The sequence below is a fragment of the Erithacus rubecula genome (assembly GCF_903797595.1).
Source record: "Erithacus rubecula genome assembly, chromosome: 24".
In the NCBI taxonomy this organism is placed as follows: Eukaryota; Metazoa; Chordata; class Aves; order Passeriformes; family Muscicapidae; genus Erithacus; species Erithacus rubecula.
In genome coordinates this window covers 7,457,769-7,485,093 of record NC_136676.1, presented here as the reverse complement: position 1 = coordinate 7,485,093, position 27,325 = coordinate 7,457,769, and the positions used below count along the sequence as shown (strand labels likewise).

Here is a 27,325-nt window from a genome sequence, read left to right as displayed (position 1 = left end):
TCCCCCAGATTGGGTTTCAGAAGAGTTTTACAGTTTCAGTTTTACAAAGCAAACCTTCCTTTAATGTTGGCATTTTAAAGAAAAAGCTTCAGTCAAAACATGTGTGTTTTACATCAGCCAGATGTGACGTTCAGGGGAACAGGCCACAATGTGGCAGCCAGCTCTGCTGCAAAAGCTGGACATCAAATGGGACCTACTAGTCCCCAGCTGAGGGATCAGCCTACTGAATCTCTCACCCAGTGCAACAAAAAAAAAAAAAAAAAAAAAAAAAAAAATAGAAAATGCCCCCAGGAAAGTTATAGATCATGAGCATAGCCAGCATTGCTATGGCTTGCATGCCAGTATCCTATATGGCCATAGGATAGAGCACAGCCCTACTGTGCACAGACCTATACACCCAAAAATGCTTTCTTGCCTAAAAATGGGTAAATTAGAACAAAGCAAGAGGTTTTAATTGCAGCATAAGTTCATTAACATGTCCAGCACTGCACTAGCAGTCAGTGGCTACTCCAAAAATAAAACCTGACTCTTCACAACTTCCACTAAACATCTGCTCTTTAACCTGCTCTTTCCAGGGCCTAATTATGGCCATTTTAATTAAAAAAAAAAAAAAAATCAAGCGCAATCAGATTCTTAACTTTCTCTAGGACTTATCTCACAAGCACGCCAGGTGGGACAGGTCCCATTTTCAGCTGTCCCCTCTAAGTTATGGTCAGCTGTGGCAGTGTAAGGATTTTTTTTGTACCTCTGAAAGACCTTACTGGGAGTGTTCTGTGGGTATGGCTGGAGTTCACCCTGGACAGAAGCTTTTAGCAGCAGTGCTGTGGCTGCTGGCTCAGCTGGGCCCATGTCTATGGGAGACTGAGGCCACTTTAGAGGCCCCTGAGGCAGCCACCATTTCCTGCCATTTTTTCCCATTTTTCTTAGTCCATCAGGCAGTGCCTCAGGCGGAGCAGGCAGCAGTCTTCTGCCATGGCTCCTCTTTCTCACTGTGCAGCACTGTCTGGCTGTGTCACCCACACGGAGCTGTGCTGGTTCTTCGTTGAGCTGAGCACTGAGCACCTTCTCCATGGTGTGACCACTGGAGCCCCCTGAGCGGCCCCTCGGGGGCTCTGCTGCTCTGGGCTGGGGCAGTTGAGCTGGGCTGGGTCCGGTAAGGCTGAGCTGGATCCGTTAAGGCTGAGCTGGGTCAGTTAAGGCTGACCTGCGGCAGTTGAGGCTGACTTGAGGTGGTTGAGGCTGACCTGAGGTGGTTGAGGCTGGGCTGAGGGGGGTTAAGGATGAGCTGGGTCAGTTGAGGAAGTTGAGAAAAGGCAGAGGCAGAAAAGGATGCTTTGAGGCAGAACCAAGGAATCTGAGGCGTTAAAATTTGTCTTCCCAGTCAGTGTGTGTGGCCTCCAGATCCTCCAGCAGGTGCCTCACCCCCCTGCCACCTCCTCACAGTTATCTGGGCAGGAGACCCCCAAGGGAGACCTTCTGCAGACAATCCATGGGAAGCTCTCCATGGTGAGTAGTACTGTCTTCCAGAAAAGCCACTCCAAAGTGTCACACTACACCTGATGCCACCAAGAACCTGTCTGTGTGGCACAGGCAGTCATCCTAGGAGTCCTGGGAAAGCAGCTCTATGCCTCTGTTCCTATACCAGCAATTGGTGAGTATTTGCTCTATTTCCATAATTAAGCACTTTTCTTTGGTCAGTAAGATGCAGGGCTGGCTTAAGAATTCTCTGGAATAACAGCTATGGTCTCTTGAATTGAGACCATTAATTTTTTTCCTTTAAGTTTTGTCTTAATCCAAGGTAACTAGCCTCCAGACCTGGGGTCTCCATTGTTCTCCTTGAATGATATAATTAAGTTTATGCTGAGTTGCCTGCTTTCCTCACTGTAGCTAGTATAGATTTTGTCTTTACTGTGGGCTAAACTGTATGGTCAGATGGGCTGCAGTAAATTTGGCAGGGGGTTAATTTAATGTCCTGGAGTCTGGGTGACTAGGTGGAGTAGGACTGGAATATGTTGTTTCTCTGGAGTGAATGTGAAGCAAGTATACTTTATAAGCTGTCCTGTACAATATATCTCTTCCTAGTATCCTGGAGAAGAGCCTGTAAGACTGGTTTATTCCTCCCTGGGGAGCTGGGTTGAGCAGGATCATGTTTGGGCATTGAGATTACCTGGATATTGTGCTGGGCTGGAACAACTGTCTGCTTCTTTTCTTGGGAGCAGGAGAAATACCATAAAGACAAGGAAACCTGGCTAAGTTATATGTTATATGTGGATTAGTCTAAGCTTTTTGGACTGACCAAAGTAAGGCTGAAGTGTCTTTTAGAGATTTAGCAGTTTATATTTGGTAAAACCAGATTTTGCCCTCAGAGCTGGCTAGATTTGCATAATCGCCTTACAGGTCTTTACTCAACTAGCATGCCCCCATTTCTATTTGGCTGGTAAATATCTTGATAGATAGCACAAGTAAATAATTAATAAATATAAGCATGCATAGTTGTGTTTTTCCTTTTGAAGTGTGTGAGTATCGAGCTTGGTTGTTATTTATCCTTGGCTGTTCCTCTTATCTCCACTTAAGATTTTTACATCTTGTTAATTGATATTGTTGCTATCATACTCTGCCTTGCATTTTTAAGGCCCTCTGACTGAAGTTAAATCTGAGGTGATACGAGCAGCAACAATTTGTGAAGCTATTGTTTTATGTAGTATCAATTACCAGCAGTTTTCTCTGATTTAATTTGTATATATGGCTCTTTACTACCCCTAGAAATTAGTCCTGAAAATAAGGAACAGCAAGTCTAGATGTTTTTCTACCATCATCCTCTTAAAGCTAGAATATATACTGTGGATGACTGGACTAACATTAAATTCTTGTCTGAAAGCTACTCTAGTGAGTGAAAGAAACAAACCCTACAATGTTATGATAGGAGCAGAGTAATGCCCAGCAGCGCGTCCCTTTCTGGGCCACTTGCCCCTGATCCCGCAGGAAGACAGCTGTAGTGTGACTGGTCAGTGTAGGAGGAAGGGAAGGTGTCTTTCTCTTGTGTGTTGAGATCATAAAATCCACATATCTAGGATGAAAGTCAAATGGCTGTGGCAGAAGTTTAGGAAATAAATTATTAGTCCTGACTTTACCACATTTTCTCTATGTGACTGAGTCCATTCCATTCCATCCCATTCCATTCCATTCATGTGCCATTTGCGTTGCTTTCCCCTGCAACAGTCCTATGATACAGAGAGGTAATAGGAAAAAAAAACCCGCATCAGTGGCTGTGAGGCACTCAGCTGCTGTGGTCAGATAAGTACCACAGTGAAGGAAACTCCTCTAAGTATCTATTAAGGACAGCACTTCACAGGGCTCTTGCCCCTTCTATCCAAGGTGCATGCAGCATTCCATCAATGCTACTCATATTCCTTCAATACCCCTGAGGAGCCGCGCATTATAAATCCCATTTTACAGATGGGCGAACTGACTTTTCCCCAAGTCCCAGAGTGGTTCAGTGACAGAGCTGGGAATTGAACCATTAGACATTTCCCTCTTCATGACAGCTCTGTACAATCCCAGGACTCATTTATTTTCTCTATTAAAAAAAGAAGTAAACAAGTATTTTCTTTCTGAGACCCACTGAGGTTGGGGGATTGGGGGGAAAATGGAAGTAAAATTAAAAATAAAATGACATAATTCCCTACTGGCCCCAAGTTGTCCAGTCTCCTTTACATTCTCACTTCTCTTTGTTATGTTTCCTTGAAGCTGAACCTCCCTGGAGAAGGAAAGCTCAGAGTTTCTGGTGCTGGGGAAGAAATGCTTCAAGAAAAAGAAAAATAATCGCAGCTGCAATGTTAAAAATAAGAAGCTAATCAAAGGCAGCCCATGTGGGCGCTACTTTCATCTCTCATCTTCAAAGAGGTGCAAACAAACATTGTCGGCGTGCCAAGCAGCAGCCTCAGTGCCTGATGATCCCATTACTCCTCCAGCATCCACCCTCCCTTTCCATGCTGCTGAGCCTGTAGGCATGGGACTCCAGGATCACTGCCAAGGTGGGAACCTCTTTCACCAAAGGGAAAACCACATATGGAATTTCTCTGTGGATCCAAATAATTTCATAACAAACATACTTGTGCCCATTCCTTGTACTGTTGCCTTTCTAGTAACAATAATAGCATCTCTCATTCCCTAAGATGCTGAAAAGCCTCTAGATCAGCGGTTTTGTTCTGATGCTTTGAGGTATTTTGCTTTCCAAAGATCTGGTTATTTTAAAAAATAATATTCAGGCTCTGATAGAATCCAGATGTACTTTAGTGCAGCAGAAGAGTTTGGGTTAGTAGTTAAAGTGATGGCACTTAGGGGAGTTTGATGTGCTGGGTCTCCTCCCAGCACTTAGGAGAACTTGCCTTGAAGTCCATGCACCTAATAGACTTGTACCTCAGTTTACCTGAGTTTATTTGCCTCAACATAAGCCTGGCTGTTCCTGCATAACCTAAGGCAGTTCATATAATAAATTAACTTCGAACAAACCAGTTTAAGTATCAAACCCAAGGTATAGTGTGATGCTGTGCCTAAACTAATGCAACTTAATGTATTACAGGGTCATCTTGAGTGTGGTAGCAATGGAGCATTGCTCCAGAACGGGATCTGCAAAGAAAAAGCAGATCACTATGTTCTGTATGAGCCAGCACTGGATAATGTGTAGCTCAGATTAAGAGGAAGAAGGGTAAATAGGGTGATAAATAAGGTGGGGAAAAGGACTGAACTCTTTCCCTCAGTATAGAGATTTTCAGTGGATGAGTGAGAGTAAAAAAAGAGTTTGTTCTGTGTATGTTGCCCTGCCTTGTTCAGAGCATGAGTGAAATATCATCATGGGTACTGCCCTCCTACAGAGAGAATCCTATGGAATGAGGATGCAAGAGACCCACTAAACTCCTGTGCTCTGCCACTGCTCTTCTGTATATTCTTTGGCTGCTTCACCAGCTGCAAAACACTGATGGTTCAGATAAATGGCTTTGAAAAGCATAGATTAAAATAACTAGATACTATTTCTTGGAACTAAATTGTGTCTTGATGTTTCCAGAACCTTGGCAGAGCAGACGCCTTTACCACCTTGTACCTGTCTGGGGCTTTCCTGTTCTGTTAATGTGAGCAGCGTCCCAGTAGCTGCAAGAACAGTTCACTGGGGCAGTTATCCACCCACAGCAGCTCTGTGGGGCCTGCACTGTGTTTCACAATGAGAGACTGGGAGACAGAGGAGAGAGAGTAGAATTGGATCCAGCTTATTGTAATGAGGAAAGGCTGTCCTAGCTGGGAAAGGATTCAATTAGGGGGCTGGAGGAATATGGATGATACAGGGAGGACACCAGGACATCTGGGGCTGCCATTACTGACAAGAATAAAGGTGCTTTGCATAAAAGCAGGACACAGTCATGAGGGAAGAGGAATCTGCTCCCAAGTAGCACTGATTCCCCCTCCCCTCTACAGTGCACAACAAGATACAGATTAGACCATTACACCCAGGGGAAGCCACAGAGTCACACTCTTTTTCATGGACAGTAGCAGGAAATTGGTGGATTAGAACCAAATGGGGAGCCTTACTCAAACCAGATGTGACCCCGGGGAGATCAGAAATACTGAGATGTGTTTGCTTCAACATATCCGCCAGTGCTGAAGGTGGGGGCAGGCTGAGGGTGGCAGAAGCCAATTAGATGCTGCTGGATTATGTCATGCTGGTAATAGGCCAGCTGGGTTTTAGCACAGAAAGTTAGAGGAGACCCTTCTGCTGCTACATAGTCAAATCCATGAGTGTATCCCAAATTTTAGTTGGCTTATCACCTGTTTCAGCATCAAGACTTTGGTCTGGGACTTTCACAGCTGTACTATCGAGTTAATCACATCTGTAGGCTACAGGCTGTTGTGATCAAGCACTGCTATTTCCATTCAGCAGACTTCATAAACTAACTTAAGTCTGTTTGGGTGAGGAAATGAGAAAATTGAAGTGTCCTCATACTATGGTGGCACGTGCTGTGAAGTCCATTTTAAGTCCCAGCACCAAAACCACCACTCTCTGCACCTGGATCTTACCTTGGCTCTTCTGCATCTGATTCTGCCCTCTTGCTTTATGGTAATTAATTTTCAGACCTCAGGAAACAGCAAGAAGTGTAGCATTGAACTGAGTGCACATTTTGCTTAAGACTTAGCTGTAGTTTCCTGTGATTAGGTGAGGTTATTTTTCTTACTTGCATGAGTTAAAGGCAAATTCTGACATCATAGGTCTCCAAAAAGTCTTAAATTCCATCACTGTAAAGGCTCTGAAGTCAGGTCAGTACAAAGTAATCCAATGTATTAATTCATTCATTTTCAGTTCTCATGATTACAAAAGCCTGATGCGTGAGGTTTTTGTTTATTTGATTCTGGTAATAATGAAATTAAATGAAATGACGGGAAATCAGTTGCTCCCCTGGCGCTCTCACTCTGTCTCTTCCTTCATCCTCTTTGTCTAAATAAGGAATACAAAATTAACTTCAGTTAGCATTGAATTCTTTCAGAGGCCTTGAGGACTGTGATCAGTGTCCTTTATTTTGTGCCAGGCCACAGGACATTTGTAACAAGAAGACAAAAAGCCTTCGTCCAGCCTGTTTGCTTCTCTGCTTCCTTAGAGGGAACAGTTAGGGTAAGAAGAAGGCTGCATTAGATCAGTGTGTTTCACAAGGAACCCTGAAGGCACGGAGACCTTCTTGATCCCATACGAGCACAAACTGTCACTCCTTAGGGTGCTACCTACCCTTATGCAAATACTACTGTCATACTTTATCTGTTAATGATGAATGTTTCTGTGGGGGAAGCTGTTTTTAGAAAGCCTGCACCTAGTCAATGTCCATTGAAATCCATCACTGTTTATCTGCTGACTTTTCTCGACTTTGGGACATGAGGTTTCTGCTTAGCCTAGAAAATTATTCTGTCTTGTTGCATCTGCCCCACCATCTGGAGGGGCTGGCAAGTCAAGGGGAGCCTGTCAGTTAAGAGCAGGGACAATCCAAGTCCTTTCTTGTTGTGTGCCCTCTAAACGTCGGGCACCTGAAGGATAAATGTTTCATTGTTTTGACTGAGTAGAACTTTGCACTCTCCTAGCAGAGGTATAAATATGAAATTTAGGGGGAGGAGTTGGGCAGACTGGAGTTGGGTGAACTGGAAAGAAGCCTGTGTCTGCCTACGGAATGTCTCAGGCATCAGAATGAACTGAGGCATCATCCAGGAGGAGTGAGATGGGGGAACATGGACATAATGATACAACAGGAGCATGTTGCTGGAGACCCTGTCAACACTCCCATATTTTATAACTCTATCTGACCCCTCGCAGGGAGGGTGAGGTTCTGGTTTCCATTAGCCCAGATGAGATGCAGTGCTGACAGGACTCAGCGAGGTTTACAGTGGAGTTTTGCTCGCTAGCCACCCCATGCAGTAACGGAGCCATGCATGGTGAGTGTTGCCAGCTGGGTGCCTTATAAAAGAGTCTGAGGGTGCAGCTTCTCAAATGATGGAGCAGATCCCCTCCTTCCTCTTTCCCAAGAAATTTAGTGACAGTAGCCCACAAAATCAAAATAGCTGTCAAAGAACAAGCTGGATTTCATTTTTCTTCTGATGGTGTTTGAATGGTGTTTAGCATAGAAGTTTCATTCTCCACTGTGAAGGTCAAATTGCCCAGTTTGTTGTATGAGTCCCAAAAGGAATGATTTTATAGGCACAGGAGTTACAGAAATTCCTATCTGCATAGAATAAAGACTGTTTCCTTATGGGAAGGTTTGGTGGGACAGAAGAGGGTGATCTATACAGAAGTGTATTCCACATTCTTAGCTCCCTCTGCAGAATCCTTGATAAGATTTACCCCTTAAGGTTATGTTATGAAGGCATGTTTCGCCAAGTGGGATTTATTTAACTACTTGTCAAGTGACAAATGAAAAAAATCTGAACACTGGGATGTGGTCTTGCCCTTTATGTTTCTAAGGCCCTGGCAGCAACCTGTTTCTAGGCTGCCTTGAAATTAGGGTATGTTTCCAAAATTAGAGTCTTTCCGACCTGAAGAGAGTGGAGAGAAGATTAAATAATCTGTAAATCAGTGCATTTTCCTGAAGAAAATGGTAGTTGGCTTCTCTGTGAAGTCCTTTCCACCCAGTTTGCATAACCTCTGCTTGGAAACTAAACAGAATTGACCAATTTTGATTTATGTCAACTTCCTTTGCAGTTGCTCTGCTCTGTTTGCATCATTGCCATGGCAGCAAAGGAACTCTTTATTTGTCCAGCTACCTCACCACATCCTGGCCTTACACTGGATACCAGATTCAAAAAGGCAAGGAAAGCTAGTTAGCATTCAGGAAATTGGACGTCAGATATCATTTCTCCTATTCTACTCTTACACATTATCCTTTCACACTGAGAAGGAAAAGCTGAGCATAACCTCTTTACATTTAGAAAGCTGCTTTTATCTGAGGGTCTGAAGAACTTCATAAAGCTGTTTTGAAAGTTTCTGGCATTCTCTGGTCCGTGTGGTCTAAACATGATGGATTTTATGCTTATGCACAGCTAGCCAGTGTTAAATGAGCAGCACAAACCCAAAACACAGAATAAGGGCAAGAGAAGGGGAAACTGATTTTAAGATTGTAGATGGAGTCAGCTGAAAAGGCAGGATGTGTTCATTCTCCAAAACAAGGGGTTTATTCCTTTAATGTAAGGTTGAAGAAAGGCAGAGGGTGGTGTGAGACATTAAACACAGAGACTTAAATTCAAGATTAGGTCTGAAATTCTTGTATTATAAGCACACAATGGCTAATACAGGATGAAAGTGGGGTTCACCTATGTCCAAGAGCTTAAAGTTTATTTGAGACTTCATGGGTTCTCATCTCATCTCTCTCCTCTGAAATAATAGATTTATTCAATGGCTGTTACTTAACCCTTTGGAGTATAATCCTTACTTAACCCTTGTTTTGGTGTGCTGATTTGGCTTATATAATCAGGCCTTTTAATATGGTTCTTGATTGTTGGCATAATAGCCTTCAGGCTATTATTAAGTCTTCCTCACCAGCTGGGGTCCAAATTCTCATATGATCTGGAAACCACTGCTCAGTGTTGATGAGATGCTTGGGTACTCCTTTCCATGAGTAGATTACCTGGAGCAACAGTGTCAGTGCAAAGGGCTCTGTAGTTCCCAGCAGTTATTGCAGGCATGGATTTTAGCATGGAATGGGTTAACTCAGAAATTCTCCACTGTTTTTCAAGAGACAGACACTGTTCCAGGATAATAGTGTCAAAAAGAGCAGGCTGGATTGGCTGGATTCAGTTCCTTGAAATAGGCAGACCTGGTATCCTTGGGGAAGGGTTGATGATGGGGTCAGATAATTCACTCTTCATGTTAATTCTTCTATTTGGAGTGAAGGAACAAGTCTGTTAAAATGTTTGCCCAGTACTTTGGGGCCAACAGTTATAATTACACTTTTTCTAATACAAATCTATATATTTGGTGACTCACTGACACAAATCTGATTAACTGCTTTCAGAGGGATTTGCCACAGGGGTGGCAGAGAGGCAATCTGGTCCCTAGTTTTGAGCCCTGTGTGAGATTCCTGCTCTTTTACATACCCTTGACGCTGGGATGGTCTGAGTGGGGAGTTTGGATTTTGCTTTTGACTTGCGCTTTTGCTGCGGCTCTTCAGCAAAACCTGACCAAAGTTCTTCACTGAGACAATGTAATTGGGACATAAGTGAATTCCAGTCAGTTCGGGAAACACATCCTTTCAGTTCCTGAAAACATGCTATTATTAATTAATGAGTGCAAATACTAAGGGGGCCGCACGCCTTTCGTTCCTTGGTCTCAGACTTATGTCTCTCCATTCGTCTCTTCTTGCTAAATTTTTCAGTGTTTTTAACATCAGACTGATGTTACGTATAATTACCAACTTTGCACCAAAATTATATTTGACATGGCTTGTGTGGGAAATTAGAGCATTTCAGAGACTACAAATTCACCTGGGAAGATGAGCCAGGCAAGACAAGGCAGCGCAGAGTGGAAGTAATTTGAATATTACATGTGCCCTCCTGAAAATGCCAAAATCATTTAAATTGCTAGAAAGGATATTTTCTCTAATTAGCTGTATGTGCTGGAGGGTTCATAATAATGCACTGGGTTGTGGAAGAATGGACTGGCAGAATAGAGGCTGCCTGTGCACCGTAGTGGGCAGAGCAGAACTGGCAATAGGAAGAGTCCCTGTCTTTCTGTCCTGAAAAAAATAAAGATATTTATCATCTCTGCAGCTATTTACAATGATACCTCTCTTTTTAAATGTATAAAGAGTGTGCCCAGTTATCTGGTCATCCATGGCATTAGCTACTGAGGGAGCCCCAGGAGCAGTGCCAGCTGTCTCCAGGCTCGAATCCTGCACTGTTTGCTGCTCAGGAGGCTCTAACTGCCTTAGCTGTGCTCCACCCTCAGGCACCACTGCACTGCTCTCTAACACTTCTCTACTTTCACCAGGTCCCACAAATACAGTCTCCATTCCCCTCACTTTGCTCTTTTCTCCCCGGGGCCCCACTGGTAATGTTCTCGTTTCCTTCCACAATTACAGTGATAGCCCCAGTTAGGCCAAGCCAAGTCTGTATGTTTTTAAATTCCTTTTTAAATTATCCTGATGACTGTAGACATTCTGGGGAGATGTATGCAGGGAGAGCAAGAGGCAGACACACTCTCACGGATCTTCTCTCTTCCTGACATTGATTGTTTAAGCACTAAACCATTCGCTGACTCTTGTGACTCTAAATGATGTGGGGCCTTTTTGAGGTTTTCCTCCCCACAGCTACAGAAACCGCACTGGAGCATGAGTCTCTCTAATGTGAGGGCTTCCACCTGTGACTGTGGAGTGAGGCTGCTGCTGGTTCCATCTCCTTTTCTGCCATCACCATTCCTGTGGTTTCTACTTAGTTACATATTCATTTTTATAATGCAATTATCATCTTGTGGGATGAAGGAGGAGAAGACACCCTAATTAGCTGCTTAAAGCACTTTAAAACTGCATGTGTCCATGTCTTTAAAGGAGACAAAACTGTAGAGTGAATACTGCTGCACTGTGCTGTGCTGCATTCCAGTGCTGAGCATTGCAGGTAACAAAATTGTACCCACATTGATCCATGCCATGGCAGTGACTTCCCATTTAACTGTCACAAGGTCTGGATCTTATTGCTTCCTCGTACCACAAGGTATCATTTGCACCCTGGCAAAGGGGATGTAAATCATTACCCTGTTGAGCAAGTGGAGAGTTTTGGCTTGAGACTTTCCAGAACTGCTTTATATGGAATGAACAATAACATGAATTTCAAGACAGGGTAAAAATGGGATTTAAATCCCCCCACACCCATATGCCTTCCAGGAATCCTGCAGTATTGCAGTCCAGGCTCAGAGGTCCAGAGACATTGTACTCCTGTGAAATTGGGACTAGGTGCCTACATTTCCCCGTGGATCTGTCTCTTAGCTGCATGGAAAGGCTGCTTCATCACAGCAATGAGGAACTAAGTATTGGCCAAGGATGCCAAAGCTAATACCTGCTTTTTGGAAAACTGCCCTCACATCTTTAGTGTCCACAGAGTGGCTGGGCCTTGTGGTTAAGGTTTCAGCCTGGTCTTTGGCTTGCTTCTCTTAGAAACATGAAGATCTGAATTGATTTGAGAACATTACTCCTGGATAGTTCATTGATTCCTTCACTTGATTTCTGAGGACTGCAGGCAGGAGTGATATTTGCAGTCTTCCAAAGCATACATGCACCAGTTTGTGAACATCACAAGCCAGCAGCCTTTTCCAGGTGATAACATCATTGGAGGTTCAGTAGCAGGATTTGTATTGATGTAGTTCCATGTGTTTGGTGATGATGGCTATGTTCAGGAGTGATGAAAGGTGATGAACCTGGACAGGAAGGGAGTTGGATCCAGAAAAACTTGAAAAAGAAGAAGCGTTGTTTTGTTTGAATGTTGATCTTTCTGTGTGACTTGGGCAACTGTTTACTATTCTTGCACAGGAGACGAGGGAAGTAGATGAGTAAATCAACTCTGATTAATGGCTTTGCTCATAAAGTGGTAGTTACATCCTCTCTCAGACCCATTTTGAAAGAACCCATGGCCTTAATATTACTTTATGTCATCTTCCATATTCCTTTAGTGAGATTTCATTTGCAGCTCAGGATTCAGGATTCTTCAGAGGCTTCCTGATTTTGACCTGCTCTCTGGAAGGTATCATTGGCCATCCCAGTGCAGGGCATTGGAGATGGTGTGCACTCTTGACCTGCACGGCTCCACCTCTGGTAGCAAATCTGCCATTAAGAACAGCAGGTGATTTCCTCCAGGGGGACTCCAGCATGCTTTCCCTATGTGATGTAGCATCACCTCTACCCTCACCCTAAACCTTTACACTACAAGGAAGAGTCCCTGAACAAAGAGCATGTGAAAATGGCAAGTACTTCTGCCTCCTTGCTCTAGCTAAGCTGACACTACCACCCAAGAAAATTTGCCAGGTTTTCTTCTAGTACCTGTCCTCTTCAAGTCCAGCGTGATTCCACTAGATGGTGCCAAGAACTCTTGTGCAGTTGCAATGAGTCTGAGGCCTTTGCTTGCTTTGTACCTCAGTGAGAAGATACCTCTGGCTTGGCACGCAGGCTTTTCAGGAACTGTTTCCCCAAGGGGCTGTTTCCCAGATTTGCCTCTAAATCAAAGAAGAGATTTATGAAGTGGAAAGATATCACAGAGACAACCTGGCATGAAGGGTGGGAAGGGAAGATTGTCTTCTGTACTGTGGGCAGAATTTTCACAAGCTGTACAATTCATAATTTGTTTTGTGGGATTTCCTTAAGTTTTTATTTTTTTTTCTTTAAGCAGTGTAATTTTTAGTGAGAAGAAGGCAAATGCAAGGACTTTGGAAAATTATGCACAGTGAGCTTTTCTCTGAACAGTTCTCTGTGGCCTTCAGGCTTGGCCTGAAGCAGCTTCTCATAAAGCAGCCCCGTCCAGCAGCTGGTTCCTTCAGTGTATCCTTGCTCTGATTTATCACCCACAGTCTTTTCCCAAACACAGGATCCTAGCATGCACACAATTATTTTCATTTTAGGAGCTAGTATCCCCTAAGACTACCTAAAATGCCCTATACCTGTCCTTGTAGGGAAGACAAACACATCAGTGAGTCCCACTAATGCTGATCATCTCCAGAGTTCTCATTTATAAGAGCAATATCCATATTTATTTTGCTGAAGTCATTAAGCATTGTAGCTAATCTCAGGTGCTGAGAAGTGAAGCAAGTGACATAGCTGGGAATGAAATCCAGCTTCAGATGTTAACTGCTCTCCAGTTCTCAAGAGTAAATCCTCCAGAACTGTAGAACTCCTTAATTCATGTAATGCATGATGTATATAATTTCCTTAAGGGATTTCCAAACTTTGGTTGTCACTAATTCCTGGTTCCTGGAGGAGACCCTTGTTTTCCAAATTATTTTAAATAAACAAATAGAGCAAGTTTGATATTTTTTTTCAACACACCTGGCCTTGCTCCCTAGTAAATATTATTTACCTCACTTACTCTTGCAGAGTAAATGAGACAGGCTCTGGAAAATGTCTATATTGTGGTTTACTGTGACAGGTAGTTAAAAACCTAGATCATTGCATTTTACTCTTTTTTTTTTTTTTTCCCTTTTCCTAATCTTTTTCCATTTCTGAACTTGTTTGTCCTTTGTTTTCTGTCCACCTCATTTCTTAGCCCTCTCCTCCCAGCCCTCTGCCAATTTGCCTCCCCTACCCTCTTTGCCTGTCCTCCAAATGACTGCACAGGCCACGGCAGTCACATCTTCTTGACATTCTCTCATCAGCAGACTGTGGCTGTGCCATGTTAGTGTGCATATGTTGTGACAAAAGCAGTAGAAGCAGATTGGGAAACAGGGGGATAAAGTACCTCCTGAGGACTTAAGAGAATCACAGGGAATGAGAGGCAAGAGATGAGATTTTTTGACAGAGGAGGGTCCAGCTGTTCTGGGGGTGTTAGATCCAGCTGTCAGCTGAAGTATTTACAGGAGATATTTTCTGTATTTAAAATCCTCTTCATTCCCCCTTGCAATGCAACTTAATTGCAGCTCATCTGCACTTTCCACTGTTACTTACATTGTGTTCATTGCATTCCTGACTTTAGGACTGCTCTCAAAAGCAGGTGTGGCTGTAGAAACTTCTTAGAGAGGAGTCCCCTTCACTGCTGAGCAGGCAGTGCTGGAGCCAGGATCTGCACAAGGCAGATGGGGCCAACTGTACAATTTGCACGGTGCAGGAGCCCAAGCAGGGGCAAGACTGAGCCTTGGCCGTGAAGCTGCAGGCATGGAAAGCAGGGCAGAAATGGAGTGTAGCTAATGTGAGGCTTGGAAGCAAATAATGGAATATGGGACAGTCTCTGCTGGAAGATTACTCTGAAATATAACCATGCAAACAGAAACCTTCCTTCCCCCAGTAGTCCCATGAAATAAGAGAGATGTCACATGCATTGCTTAATTCTGTGACAGGCAGGTATTAAAAAGCTTGTTTATTTACACTATGACCATGATAAAAGATGCTGGATTTAGTCTTCAAGGTTTAGGTCTACTGTGCAGAGATCAAGAGAGCAAAAAACCAGATCTAAAAAACCAGAACTGAACATAGATAAAGTAAGAATTCTAAAAACTAATGATCGAAAAGGCTTGGCTGGAAAGCATAAATGACTCTTATTTCTGCATCTTTCCTCACTCTCTCCTAGAACATGAACAAAGCCCATTTTCTTTACTACTCAGAAGTATGGAGTTAATTTCCCTAAATATCATCTCATCTTTACAGTTGAAGTAAATTCTCACCCAACGTAAAAATTGACCCTGTGATTTCTTTGAAAGAGCTTTCACAGCCACCTTGTGATGAGAGTGGTGGTAACTGCTGAGGAGCCCTTTGTGGTATCTGTTCTATCAACTGCTCTAATACCTTTTTGATTATCTCAGTGGACACAGATATAAATGTTGCACCTTGGATCCCTCACTTGCAAGCTATCTCCTTTTTTCTTTTTTTTTTTTTTTTTATTTTCTTTTTAAAAATAAAAATGACTGCTGATGTTTATGGCCCTGTAATACATTATGTATTATTTTGTTTTAAGCGCTGCCTTTTGCATCCTGACAGTAACAATAAAATGTGAGTATGGGATTCCTAATACAGACAGACTAATGTTTCCACTGCTAGCCTTCCCTATCTCTTCTTTTTTTCTTTCTGCTCTCTAAGCACTTTTCTAAAGGCTCCTTTTATATTCCTAATAAAATTAGAGCAAAACACATCGATTTACTGGAAAAGAGGGTTTGGATTTTTTTCCTTGGTGATAGCATGTTCTCTACCACACACCTCTTAAAAATGCCGGTGAATATTCCATGTAAAAGACATCCTGTTTCTTCTTTTTGGGGGTTGGGTTTTCTTTGTTTTGGGGTGTTTGGTGTTTGTTTCAGGTTGTTTGTTCCGTTGGTTTTGGTTGGTTGGTTGTTGTTGTTGTTGTTGTTTTATCAGTTCCCTGAAAAATTTTCCCCCTTGGTTCTGAGAATACTCTGCTTGTTGCCCCTGCTATAGACCATTATGTCTATGCTCTTCTTCTGAAGTAATTATCTTTCATTAATGCATTTTAGTCATATTTCCAATATCCATAAATGGTTGGTCTGCTTGTAGTGGGAACTGATCTGGGTGGGACTTTTATACTCCTTTTCCATCTATAAATTGTGCGATCCATATCCTGATGTCTGACTTCCATTGTAGTGTAACTAATCTCTCCCTTGCCCTGCTCCTCATTTGCCTCTAAAACCAACTTCAGCCAGTTGTTTATCAGAACTGACTTGGTGATGGTGTTCCACTGATATAGGCAACCTTAAAATTAATCCTGTAGTGGTTGTACTGTTGAATCTCACAGCTGTAAGTTGTGCATTGAGTTCCTGATCTCCTACAGAGATTTGTGTTGATCCCATTGTTTTGCACTCTAGCAGCAGTCTGCTTGCAGTTACAATAAGGGGAAGGAACAATCAAAGCCCATTGAGTTTGTTCATATCCACACCACTGGAGAGCTTTCAGAACCTATCACTGCACTTTGGGGATTTAAAATTTCTGAGGTATTCACTTAGTTATGGAGTGGGCTACAATCTGTCATGCTCATTTAATGAGAGAGGAGGAGAGGGAAGAGACACAGTCACATGCAAAAAAAACCAAACAAATTTCTTTGTAACAGTTGTGTTAAAATATTGATACAGATGCATAGTGGAAAAACTTAACGAGTTGCTAGTGTTAGAAATAATGCCAGCATTAGACATCTCTTGTGTGCAGCATTTCCAAGATGGTGTTTAGCATTTCTGAGAAAGAGATCTCATGAGAAATGTGGAATTGCTGTACCTGGATTAGGCCAGTGACATTTCAGTCTGCTGTCATCTCCCCAGGCATCTACCGTGTCCTGCCTAAAACAACAGGAGGCAGCACTGATAGAGGCCATGGTGTGGTGCAGACCTGTATGTTTATACCAAGACCTCAGTGTAGGGTTGGGTGTTGAATGTTCTCAAGTGCCCCGTAACTGCATCTCTTACCAAGGGTACACTTTGAGTTCAGAACTAAGAGCTTGTGATTAAGGCAGTTTCTTGGCAGACACACTATCCAATCTTGATTCCAAACTGTTGCCAAATTTAAATATCTTGGGCACATCACTTTTTCTGTGCATTACACTTACAAAATTCTTCTCTCCCCCTCTTTTCTTCACATCCTTTGACTCTGCAGTGTTGCAAACATGACAGAAAATATTTCTTTTCCATGTGCTTTTACTGATTTCAGTTCTGTGATTCCCCAATTTTAATCAAGGCTTTATCTTCTGACACTCAGATGCTCTTGGTGTTTTGGTTCCTTGTCAAGTTGTGATGACTCAAGCCTTTCAGACCATGAGCTTTCATTGGGGTGGGTGTTCCCTGGAATCCTACACCTTCGCTATTGGTTTAACAAAGAGATGTGGGTACAATGGAGATGTATGCAAGTAACAGGAACTTCACAGTGACCCACGAAGTCATTTCCAATGCTGTACCCTGGTCTTGGGATCTTTCATTGGTTCTTACTCCTGGAAAAGTAATGAATTAATACATTCTGCAGAGCACAAACTAAGTCAAACGGGATATGCCAAGCTCTGTTAATGCAGACCTCTATCCATCAGAGACTCAGCTGAGACCAGTAAATCTGAGAATTGCCTTTAAGATGAAAATGAGAAAGGAATTAATTTTAATGAGTGATGTTTTTGCTGCTGCTTGCCCTGTTGTGTGTGGCCTCTGTGTAGGCAGTGTGATCTGCCATGATGTCAGTGCTCTGTGATCAAACCCTTTCCAAGAGGGGATGCGTTACATGTGTTTCTGTGTCAATCCCAGTCCCCGAAGAATGTTGCCAATCCATTAAGAGCCTGGCAGGGTGTACTGGGAAATGCTAGCATGAGCACAGAAGAGAGGTAAGCCTGAGAATGAGGAGAAAGGAAAGAATAATCTCAGCAGCAATTCTGTATCCAAAAAGGACTTCCAGGGATATATTGTCTTCAGCTTGTACTTCACTGAATGGCTGACCAAGAAGGCTTCCTAGCAGAAGAGACTTTCCTTGTGACTGCAGACCATTCCTATACTCTATAGTTTGCTTGGCATCTGGCTCTTGCTTGCCAATACCTGATATTATAGAGACCTGAGGAAATTATAAATATGTTGGGCTGTGCTGTTCAACAGTCTGCTTCAAATGAAATGCTTGAGCTCTATGAAGTACTAACCCTTTGAGTATCTGTAACCCTTGGTGTTACTGAAGACAATATGGCTTTGCATTGGATTTAATAAGTCTATTGATTCCTGGTCCTAGTCAAAAATCAGACAAAACTGAAGTTTGTTTCTCTTCTATCAGACTGGGTTTTTTTTCTGTATCTGTCTCTACAAAGATCAAGAACTAGGAAATACTGATGCTGTGGTATCTATTGCTGTCCCTAGTGGGCTTCTGACAATGGACTGGACTGAGCTGCCAAAATTGTTTTGTCTTGCTTTAAGTATATGATACTTATAGATATATGGCTCCCAAGAAGAAAGGCTATCCCTTTCTTTCTATTGGGAGTGAAACTAGGAGAAGAGCATTTCATACTAAAGAAAGGAAGTGACTGAGGGTCTCGTGTGGGCTCTGTAGTATTTTGAACCAAGACTGGACTCAAAGGAGGATGCACAATACAGTGTGTGGAGGACTCATTCCAGATTCCTATCAACAGCAATTAAATCTTCAAAATTTTTCTCACATTTAAAATTAATTGTTAGAGGATGAAGGATAGTAGATTTTAATATGCATCACTTAACTGTAAGCAGATCTGCACAAGCCCCTCCTTTGCATCCCCTTATGTCAAGGTTTTAGTCCTTTAGTTAGGATTATTCCAGTTCCCATTACCAACAAGACTTCTGTTTTCCGCTGCTGAAATCTCTGTTCATTTAAGCAGGAGGAAGTGATAGCTGCATCACAAAATCTACCAAATGTCCAGAGCTGGCAGCAGTAATGAAGTAACAATGTGGAAATTGAAAGGACAAGGAGTTTGTGAAGCAGGGGGATGGGGTTAGCTGCAGTGCTGCCATTAAATGATCATGGGCATCATTAAATGAGTGGCATCAAGTGTCAAGCTTTCAAAAGCTGTCTATCTCTTTCCTGGGGAACTTTCAGCCTGATTACCAAGTGCCCTGCTTGAGATACACCTTAGAAAGGAACCATGAAACGTATAGAAGCATGTTTTTTTGAGAGAACTTAGGGGGTGATTTCTGGCCAGTTTTCTCATATTTGCACCATTTTGAATGAAAACTGGTCAAGGTTCCTGCCATGTTGCTTATGAAAAGGGACTCTCAATCTGTTTGCATTCTCTTTGCTGGCATATATTAGTGGAGCATTTCTTTCTCTACCAGACCTACTAGCCAATCTGAGCACAACTTATCTGCAGACCCTTTAATGAGAATACTGACTGGTGTTGCCTTCTGGGATCCCAAAGCTCTGCTGTGTGATACAGGAGTTGTGGGTTCTTGGTGCAGACTGGTGGGTTTAGCTGGGACCCTGGCTGCACCCTGTACCTGTGAGCTGTTCTCCTCTTGCCAGCTTTCCCTCAAAGTGCTGAAGTGCCCCCACAAACCACATACCCAGAGCACTCCATTCAGGTTTTTCAGTCTTCAAATCCCAGGTTTTCTGGTCCCTGAAGCAGCCTCAGAGAGCAATCAAAGCCACTGCAGTGCAATTTCCGACTGAGAATTTCCTTCCTATTTCTGAGCGAGTGTGTGTGTGTGTATTTATGTGTTTAAAAAAACAAAAACAAAAACAAAAAGATAAAACAAAAAAGCAACCCCACAACATTTTGATTTTGTGCACTAAGCACTTTTGAGGGCAATATGGGACCCTGTAATATGGAGGTTTATAACCTCCTCAGCTAATGCTCTCTGCCATTCTGTTTTGATATCATTACTACATTATACTCACAATTTTTGAGTGAAAAAATACAGTACTTAGAAAGTCGAAATTCATAAATAAATTCATGTCAAACCGCACTTAATATTGATTTTGTTAGTGTTCAGATTCAATAATAAGGTACTGCGTGCATGAATATTTAAATATAATCATCATTTCTGCATCTCCTAATGGCCTCTGCTCTTCTACACTCAATTTAAACACAATTTAAAAACTATAATGTATTGAAAAATACTAGGATTTAGCAATAAATCACCATTGGGATACTCCAAGCCTTTTATAGGATGGCTCAATATCTGCTTCTCAAGGGACAGCACAATTAGATTCATGTTTTTAAACTTCTCAATTATCCATATACCATAATTTTATGTGAAAGTTTGTTTCTCTCCCTCCCCCCTCCACCCCTGCACCCCCTCCTCACCCTTCACCAGATACTCTCCCAGTAGGAAGCGGAGAAATCGCTAAGTGTTCTCTTAGCTGGGTTAGTATAGTAAAAAGGAGTCAAAGGTCACAGTTCTCAAACTGAATTAAATCCAGAGACTGTCAGGGAAAGCAGAACGCTGACTCACTTAATCACATTATTTGGGGAAAAATATAGGGGGAGGAGAGAGATAAAATGACTCAAAATGAACTCACCAAGGAGGAAACTGAGTTTTTATATTTATTTAAAAAGCAATATTCGTCTTTATCAAATAGATGCAGGATGGTTCGATGAGGATGGAGCTGACTGGTCATTTGCGCAGTCGCAGGCAGGAGAGGTCTGGCCAGCAGTTTCTTCCTGAGCAGAATCAGTGAGGGAAGGATGCAATGCCCTCAGTGCCTTCAGTGCCAGGTTGGGTTGTTTATTGATGGGGGTGTTTCTGTAGTGCTGGTCGCTAACCCATCTGCAAACCACACCCTTTGAGGTAGGTCATTATCATTATCCTCATTTTACACATGGGGAAGCTGAGACACTGGTGGATGAGGTCATTGTGGCAGAGTCCCAGGGACAGAGCTGGGTCTTTGGGTTCCTAATGCTAATCCCTCTGCCCAGGCTATATGGCCATTCCCTTTCTCCAATGTCCTCAGAGACCACGATGGAAAGATATATTAAAAGGATCTAGCTCTGGGATCTAAAATAGTAGCAGTAACATCTTAGGAGGGCAGTAAATCCCAATGGCATTGGTATGTGATTGACTGTTGGTCCTGGGGGTGGCTTGCCAGTTTTGTTCAATGTGTTGCTATCAGATGTGAGGAAAAAATGGTCAATAGGGGAAGAGAGGAGTAGAGGTCTGGTATCCAATGGAGAGGTCATGGCCATGTCACTGGGTGATCCTGGCAGTGTCATAGAGTGCCCTTGCAATGCTGTATAAATGGTTGTGTGGGCTGGGAGTCACTGCTGGCTAGGGATCACAGTGTGCCCTGACTGAGGGCATCAATCCACCCTGGTGGTAGAGGGAGGGCAAAGATCTGCTAAGAGTCAGGCTGCTCACCTTTACAATCCCCAACCAAGCAGCCAGAACTCCTCGAGGCCACACTGTCTGAGCTTTTACTTATATTCCATATTTTACCTAAATTCATTAGAGCTGTTTTCTAAAGATTTTAGTGTGTTTCATTGGAACTAGTTTTTATCTCATAAAGTACCAAAGTACCATCTCCTGCTGCCTCAGGATCACATCAAACCTGTGAAGTCTTATGACTGGATAAAAACAGATGTAATTAATGGGAGAAAAGTCTAACACAGATGAGATGTTGCCTTTCTGTCTGCCACAGTGTGAAGGTCTGTTCATTAATTTTTGTGGGAGAGTAAGACAGACATTCCTTTCCTTGATAGGCAGGAATCACTTTCACCTCTAACAGTTCTAGAGCTCTTCTGTCAGGCTGCTGTGTTGATCTGCAAAATATGTTTGTAATCCTCATACCAAATATTTGCTCATGTGGGGAGGAATAGCAAATTTCTCTTTAAGAAACAAGACCAGGGTAGGGAAGATTATTGCAAGAATTCTGCAGGCCCATCCATATAGAGTTTTAATGATTTTTCCTAAGCTGTTTTTGAGCTTCTCCAAAGTGTCAAAAAGTAGGAACAAAGTCTTATCTGAAGGGAACCATGTGTGGCATATGCAGTTCATCACATGATTTCACCAGTTTTTTAGTGCATTCCTTCTTCAGGTATATAGAGTATTAGGGAGCACCTGGATCTGTGTGTTAGGGAATGGAATATTGTCACTTGGAGCTCCACTGGCGTACAGCACTTCAGCTTGGTGGAAGCTGCTGGGGAATGCACAGCTTGACGAGCAGCAAATTTGGACTTGCAGGTGGAGAGCCCCCACAGCTCTCCGAGAGTTGCCAGAGGAGGTAGTCGGGTACTCAGGGTAAAAGCTGGCAGCAAAATGTATCTAAGGTTTTTCACAGTTGCCTGCTCACAGACCCTCCATAACCAGACATGACACAGCAGAAGGAATTTCCTGTCCTGCCTAGCGTGGTTGTCCCTTTGCGGTGATTTTCCGCTGTTGTGAGCAGATAGCGGTGCCACGGGTCCTGCAGTCACCCGGCTGTGCTCAGACGGTGGAGGCAGCCCCTGAAGCGCTGCTGCGCGGGGAGCGGCCCGCGGGGAGCGCCCGGGCCCCGCCGGAGCCCGGCCAGGCGGAGGTGTCCGGCTGGAGGGGCCAGGAGCAGAGTGCCAGGAGCAGGATGGGGATAGGAATACTTCAGCCCGTGACTGAAGAGTCCCCAGCCTCAGAGAGACATGCAACGGCTTTCCCTGCTTTTGGTGCTGGCCATTAAAAATTGGTCATCCTTCGTTACAGCTTTACTTCTGTCACTTTGCACCCCACAGTCTGTTTTCTACAGAAAACAACCCGTCTATGCGAGGTGTTCCAGTTGGAGTGGGGGCCCAGGGAGCCGGCTGGAGCCCCCTCAGTGTCCTGGTGGGACAGGGGGCCGTGTATCCGGCTGGCATCCCCACCACGCAGGCTGGGGTGTGGAGCCGGCCGGCATCCCCTGCACAAGAGGGTCAGGGAGTGGAGGGGTACAGGGCCAGCCCAGTGCTCACCAGCTGAACTGGGCACCAGCTGAGCATTGTTTAAAACAAGTGTGCTTGGTGAAAAGCCGCTGGTATCTGTGGCCCGTCCCAACAGATGTCACCAACTGATCTGTATTGATTCCAAGTTTGGGACCTTGTCAGTGTTGGAGGCAGATAGCACGTTGCTAATAAGTAATGAGTGCTGCTGGCAGAATTGTGAGGAGAGTTTGGGTCAGTGGAATAGTGTAGCAGCAGGATGCCATGGGCAAGTAACGGGCATCTTTGGCCATCTTTGCCCTCTCCACATTCATTCCTTTTTTCTAACTGTGAGAACATTAAATTTCTTATCGTCTCTGAGGCTTTGCTTTCCTTCTGGTTTTTTGGGGGGGTTGGTTTGGGTTTTTTGGTTTTTTTTTTTTTTGTTTTGTTTTTTGTTTTTTTAAATTTTGTTTTGTTTTGTTTTTTGTTTTTTTTTGCTGTTGTTGTTTTTGTTTGTGGGTTTTTTGTGTTTTTTGTTTGTTTGGTTGGTTGGTTGGTTTTTTTGGTTTTTGGTGATTTTTTTTGTCCTGTCTCTATTTTCTTTCATTTCTACTCCTATTTTTTTATTTTTATTTGATGCTCATGCCTTTGTCTAGAACGTTTTTGGCTACCAGTAGCATCTCTTTCATGTTTATACTTCACTGCATCATGTTATGTAGGAGGGGGAGGGAAGACAGGATATTCCTGCTGGCTGTTGAAGAAGAGGGTAGATGCTACATCAGGTCTGGAAAGAGATGTGTGGATCACTTTGGATAAACATCTTTGACTCCAAACCTGGTGATAGACATACCACTGCTCAGTAGATTGGGTTTCTAACTGCTATCAGACTTGCTTCAGTTATCAGAACAGAAGCCAGAACCTGCAGCACTACCATGCACAGACTGTAAACAGCAATAGCAGGGAGCACATGCGTCCAAGCACATAAATGCTTTCACTCTAAGAAGTGCTAGGTACATTTGTAAGTGCTTACGTGCACTAGGAATTCAATTCATACATCACGAATGCTCGAGAAGAGCTCCTCATTTCCTAGCTTCTCACAGACAGGTACACCCTGTGGCAGTGAATATTGCAAGTTTTCTAAACGATGCAATTTGAACTCTAGCCAGCCTGTTAAGCAGGCGAGTACCTGGGTGAATTTCTCAGCTCCTCTATTGGACATTAAGTGCTAATGTATCATTGGTCAAGAAAGTGAATAAGTTGTAACCAACCACCTGTGTGAGCCCGGGAAAGATCAAGCGCCCTATTTAAGCATGCAAAAAAGTTGCTTAAGTCTTATTCCAGTGAACTACGAGTGTCATGTCTTTGTCTCGGACTCAACACTCCCCAGCAGCTCAAGGGATCAAACACAGAAACTGCTGTAACAACATAACACACCCGAATGAATTGAGTGGTCGTTATTGGATGTGTACAAGGTTTTTCTTCTATCTGTTGTGTGGCAACTTGAATAGCACAGTAGGCTGGGAAATAACCCACTTTTATGATGGCAAGCAACTGGAGAGTATGGCTAAACCAAGGAGAAATTCCAGCATGATTGCTTTGCTGATGATGTTTTTGTTATTTCCACGGGCTGGCTGCATCTCCCAGTGACAGATTGCATTGTGCCTGAAGTCCCCTTACAAAGAAAGATCCCTTTCCAATTTCCTGCAGAAAGTGACTCAAGCTCAGCATCTCCAGCTTCATTGAGTGATGTCACGTCACACAAGACACTATTCTCAAAGTGCAGAACCACTCTTTGACCATGTGCCCAGCAGCTGGAGACCACTGTTAGAGTCCCAAGTGATACCTGCTGCTGCTTTTATTATTGATCTCTCTGAATTCAATTTGATGACCAGAAAAAACATGACCAAGGGTATACACTGAAGTGTGAAGGTTGATCCCTTAGTCTTCCAGGTGTGATCCAATAATTTTTATTTTGGTACTGAAACATAAAGAGCAGTTGTGAGCTTCCTTTCCTGTGATAAGGGCTTTTGACTTCTACCTAAGATGCAGTTCTCTTTGTTATTGTAATTTCTGAATTACAGAAATAGCTGCATTCTCTTCCAGAACCTGGCTATGATAGCTATAAATCTGGACTGAGGTGAAGCTCCAGGGAATCTGTTTGCAAAGGGAAGAAACCCTGATTACCTGTAGAAGCTGGCTCTGCATTTGATCTCAAAGCTTATATTTTCCTAAAAAGGAGAAGGCAAAAAAGCCTTGAACACTGTTTCTTTGAAAGCTGTGAAAATTAGAACAGGTGTGAGCACAGGCAGCTGCTGGGGTGCTGTGTGCAGATATTCCTGCTAATGCCTCCTTAGAACTTAATCTCTGAAACCATCTGCTTATGGTGACCACATGTCCCGGAGGTGGGGGGGGGGGAGGCGGCAGAAGCAAATCCAACAGCTCTACAACTTCTTCCACTGTAGCCTGAGTCAAATTTTCAACAACAGAAGAAGATTGAGTTGTGTGTCAGGAGGTTTTACTCTCAACTTTTATGAAGCAGGAAAACTCCTTTGTCAGTGCCCCAGGTTCAGGGTGGTTATTGATGGGTCTCAGAGGTCAAGGTCTGACTCATGACCATCTGAACAAAAGCAACACACAAGCCTAACAGTTCTGCCATCAGCAGAACCCTATGTTCCCACAAATATGTGTGATCAATTTTTCTTATTTGAGGTCTCACTCTGAATAAGACCAGCTAAAAACTCCATCTTATGCATTACTCTGGTTTTCCAGTCACAAATTACTGTTGAGTAAGTCCTTTGAGTTGTCACCTTTGGTCCAGCTCTCCTGATACTCTCCAATGAAGCCTCCAACAGTTATCTTTGAGCAAATCACTTCTCTTCCTCATGCCTTTCTTCTCCTCCTGTTTTTTTGCTTTTTGACTTTGAGAGAGACAGGGGTCTCTGTTAGTTTTTCAGCACAACATACCAGATGATCAGAGACTAAGTGCTAATAAGTGAATCCAACTCACCCACTGCTGCCTGCTTTGCTGCTCATTCTTTACCTGTGTACAATTGTTTGCAGAGGCCAAATTGCTCTCAGCCTGTTAATGAAAAGCTATCAACTCTGGCAAAAGAAGTAGCCACTGCTGCCCTGTAACTGCCAGAAGCAGTATGGTGACAGGAATGGGTCATACTTCAGCCTGTGAATGAAGAGCCCCTAGCTTCAGAGAGACATTCAGGGACTTTCCCTGCATTTAGAACTGGCCATAAAAAATTGATCATCCTTTGTTACAGCTTCACTTCTGTCACTTTCCATCCCGGAGTCTGTTTTTTACAGAAAACAAGCTACATTCATCAAAAATGACAGAACACAGACTTAATGTAATCATGTATGGAAACATGAATTGCAAATGCAGAACACAAGCACTAAAATGTATTTTCCATTACTGCCACAAAATGAAATAATCATGAACATTTTCCCCAAGAATGAGAACACATGTAGAGTATACACTGACACCTCAAAGTCTGCTGCCATGCCCTGGCTTCAGGTGCATGTAGGTTTTGTGCTTATCAGCAGGGCAGAAATCTGCTGGTATCAGAGGAGGTGACTATGTTATAATGCTCACTATGGAAACTTGTGTTGGATATTAGTTACACCAGTTTCTACAGGCTCATTTGGGTGACCTTCTTGCCATCTCTGCTTGTTAAAGATCTCCTTGTACTCTTAAGCATAATTGAGCAGAGGTGCTAGAAATACAGACAGTGCAGCATTGCTTAAGTCTAGATTATACTTCTAGATACTATTGTATTTCTTGCTGGTAGCATTGAACAAGTCCTCTCACCCCTAGCCCACTTTCATAGATAAGCTGTAAAACTACAGGTATATCTATTTAAAAATAAAATCTGTTAATTGATTTAGAGTTGGCGCAGGACAGCATGTTAAACAAATTCTTCCTTTCTCTTGCAGACACACTGGACTGCAGTTCTGCCATGCTCTGAAAATTTGCTGTACTGCACTCTAGATGTACAGGTGCCTTCCACAGACAGGTAAGGTTACAACTGTCTGATGATGATGATGATGATGATGATGATGACATTATCAATTAATTTTGTTTGTAACTCACTTTAGTATTAAAAATGTAAATGATTGGGTTGCCTCTCTTGATCAGGCTGTCAGAAGACGTAATGAGGAAGGATAATACAATTGGGAGTATCCAGTCTTTAAACTAAACTAAATCCAGGACTCACTCAGTTATTTAGATTATAGTAAACATATGCAGGTTCTTATCCAGCCTGTACTTGCCACAATTCTGCAAATACAAAGCTACTAATCAGGGATGTTGGGCCTGCCCTGCTGAAGGATAGTCGGATATGTATCATGGTGATGTCTGGAAGGGAAACTGCTAGTTGATCAAAGCCTTGTGCTCAGACAGCGCTGAGTGCTGATGGAGTGATAGAGAGAATAAGGTAGAAAGACAGTGGCTGGTTTACATCTCATCCAGCAGAAGCTGTTATGAGGGACTTATTGATCTCTGATTCAGCCATGGCTGTTAGTAAAATGATGGGATATATTTGAAGAGACCCGTGTAAGTGCACCCAACAGGAGCTGATGAAAAGCATGGCATGCAGTGCTGGGGTGAACTTTTTTCCCCTGTCATAAAGAGAAGAAGGAGACATTTTGTTCTAAATTAATTAAAACTGTGTCTTTGCATGAGAGAAATTTAGATTATAAAAAATACATAAAACAACTAGACTCAGCAGCTGTAGAACCCAAGAAAAAATATGGATTTGGAATAGATTATTCACTTTTTTGTAACATGACAGTAAGAAGAAACATTTGG

The 27,325-nt window shown here is 43.0% G+C and overlaps 1 long non-coding RNA gene across 1 annotated transcript; it reads left to right on the top strand.

Annotated features, from left to right (window-relative positions):
• Nucleotides 1-1,218: 1,218 nt before the first annotated feature.
• Nucleotides 1,219-26,570, top strand: LOC306812115. Its single transcript, XR_013776799.1, has 3 exons — nt 1,219-1,506; nt 3,748-4,034; nt 26,452-26,570. It is a non-coding gene; the product is annotated as an uncharacterized lncRNA (long non-coding RNA).
• The last annotated feature ends 755 nt before the right edge of the window (nt 26,571-27,325 follow it).